Below are 2,333 nucleotides of genomic sequence, written 5' to 3'. Positions count from 1 at the left end.
TAGTTTTAGTTTAGTTTAGTTTAGTTTTTTTAGTTTAGTTTAGTTTAGTTTTAGTTTTAGTTTTAGTTTTAGTTTAGTTTTAGTTTTTTTAGTTTAGTTTAGTTTTAGTTTAGTTTAGTTTAGTTTTTAGTTTTAGTTTAGTTTAGTTTAGTTTAGTTTTAGTTTAGTTTAGTTTAGTTTAGTTTAGTTTAGTTTAGTTTAGTAGTTTAGTTTAGTTTAGTTTAGTTTAGTTTTAGTTTAGTTTAGTTTTTAGTTTTAGTTTTAGTTTAGTTTAGTTTAGTTTAGTTAAGTTTAGTTTAGTTTTAGTTTAGTTTTAGTTTAGTTTTATTTGTCAGACTGTGAGCCACAGAACTACACTTTTACCCTGTGACTCTTTCTCCGGAACAGCAGGGGGCGGTGTTGATCTTTTTGAGACGCTGCAACCGCCGAAAAACAAGAGGAAGAAGAAGCAGGCGGTGTCCTCCGGAGCAGCAGGGGGCGCCTCTGCGCTCACGGACAGACGTGACCGTAAAACACGGAGGTGTGTGTCCCGCAGGACGCAGCTTCACCGCGTTTACCGCGTTTATTCCCGCAGCAGGAGTCCGGGACGGGAAAGACCCGCCTGGTTCGGCTGCGGTGGGACCGGGTCAGCAGGAGCCGGGCCCGCAGTCCTCGGTACCGCTGCGGGGAGCACCGAGGCCCGCACACCTCCGCATCGTACACGCACGGGAGCATCGTACACGCACGGGAGCATCGTACACCCGCTGCGGAGGTTTGTGGACACACGAAGGAGGGTCCGTGGTGGGTCCGTGGTTCTGGTGGGTCCATGGTTCTGGAGGGTCCATGGTTCCGTGGTGGGTCCGTGGTTCTGGAGGGTCCATGGTGGGTCCGTGGTTCTGGAGGGTCCGTGGTTCTGGTGGGTCCGTGGTTCTGGAAGGTCCGGTGGTTCTGGTGGGTCTGTGGTTCTGGTGGGTCTGGTGGGTCCGTGGTTCTGGAGGGTCCATGGTGGGTCCGTGGTTCTGGAGGGTCCGTGGTTCTGGTGGGTCCGTGGTTCTGGAAGGTCTGTGGTTCTGGTGGGTCTGTGGTTCTGGTGGTCCGTGGTTCTGGAGGGTCCGTGGGTCCGTGGTTCTGGAGGGTCCAGGGTCCGGTGGGTCCGTGGGTTCTGGAGGGTCCGTGGTTCTGGTGGGTCCGTTGGTTCTGGAGGGTCCATGGTGGGTCCGTGGTTCTGGTGGGTCCATGGTGGGTCCGTGGTTCTGGAGGGTCCGTGGTTCTGGTGGGTCCGTGGTTCTGGTGGTCCGTGGTTCTGGAGGGTTCTGGAGGGTCCGTGGTTCTGGTCTGGTGGTCCGTGGTTCTGGAGGGTCCATGGTGGTCCGTGGTTCTGGAGGGTCCGTGGTTCTGGAGGGTCCAGGGTCCATGGTGGGTCCGTGGTTCTGGTCCGTCTGGAGGGTCCATGGTGGGTCCGTGGTTCTGGTGGGTCCGTGGTTCTGGAGGGTCCGTGGTTCTGGAGGGTCCGTGGTTCTGGAGGGTCCGTGGTTCTGGGGGTCCAGGGTCCATGGTGGGTCCGTGGTTCTGGAGGGTCCGTGGTTCTGGTGGGTCCGTGGTTCTGGAGGGTCCGGTGGTTCTGGTGGGTTCTGGTGGGTCCGTGGTTCTGGAGGGTCCATGGTGGGTCCGTGGTTCTGGAGGGTCCATGGTGGGTCCGGTGTGGATCCGGGTTCCGTGGTGGTCCGTGGTTCTGGAGGGTCCGTGGTGGTGTCCGTGGTTCTGGAGGGTCCGTCCGTGGTTCTGGAGGGTCCATGGTGGTGGGTCCGTGGTTCTGGAGGGTCCATGGTTCTGGTGGTCCGTGGTTCTGGAGGGGTCCGTGGTTCTGGAGGTCCGTGGTTCTGGAGGGTCCGTGGTTCTGGAGGGTCCGTGGTTCTGGAGGTCCGTGGTTCTGGTGGGGTCCGTGGTTCTGGAGGGTCCATGGTGGGTCCGTGGTTCTGGAGGGTCCGTGGTTCTGGTGGGTCCGTGGTTCTGGTTCTGGGTCCGTGGTTCTGGAGGGTCCGTGGTTCTGGTGGGGTCCGTGGTTCTGGTGGGTCCGTGGTTCTGGAGGGTCCATGTGGTCCGTGGTTCTGGAGGGTCCATGGTGGGTCCGTGGTTCTGGTTCCGTGGAGGGGTCCGTGGTTCTGGTCCGTGGTTCTGGTGGGTCCGTGGTTCTGGAGGGTCCATGGTGGGTCCTGGTGGGTTCTGGAGGGTCCGTGGTTCTGGAGGGTCCGTGGTGGTGGGTCCGTGGTTCTGGAGGGTCCATGGTGGGTCCGTGGTTCTGGAGGGTCCGTGGTTCTGGAGGGTCCGTGGTTCTGGTGGGTCCGTGGTTCTGG

At 57.6% G+C, this 2,333-nt stretch overlaps 1 protein-coding gene across 1 annotated transcript in view; it reads left to right on the top strand.

Moving 5' to 3' along the window:
• The first annotated feature begins 471 nt into the window (after nt 1-471).
• Nucleotides 472-2,333, top strand: part of trim37 (tripartite motif containing 37) — a 38,065-nt gene continuing 36,203 nt past the window's right edge. The window contains exon 1 of the mRNA XM_055148963.1: nt 472-688. The gene's annotated coding sequence lies outside the window, so the exon portion shown is untranslated. The remainder of the gene's footprint in view (nt 689-2,333) is intronic.

Source organism: Boleophthalmus pectinirostris, unplaced genomic scaffold (assembly GCF_026225935.1).
Source record: "Boleophthalmus pectinirostris isolate CB_2022bp ecotype Guang Dong unplaced genomic scaffold, ASM2622593v1 HiC_scaffold_12, whole genome shotgun sequence".
Taxonomy (NCBI): domain Eukaryota; kingdom Metazoa; phylum Chordata; class Actinopteri; order Gobiiformes; family Gobiidae; genus Boleophthalmus; species Boleophthalmus pectinirostris.
The sequence above is the reverse complement of the archived record's forward strand: the minus strand, read 5'-3'. Positions and strand labels throughout refer to the sequence as shown.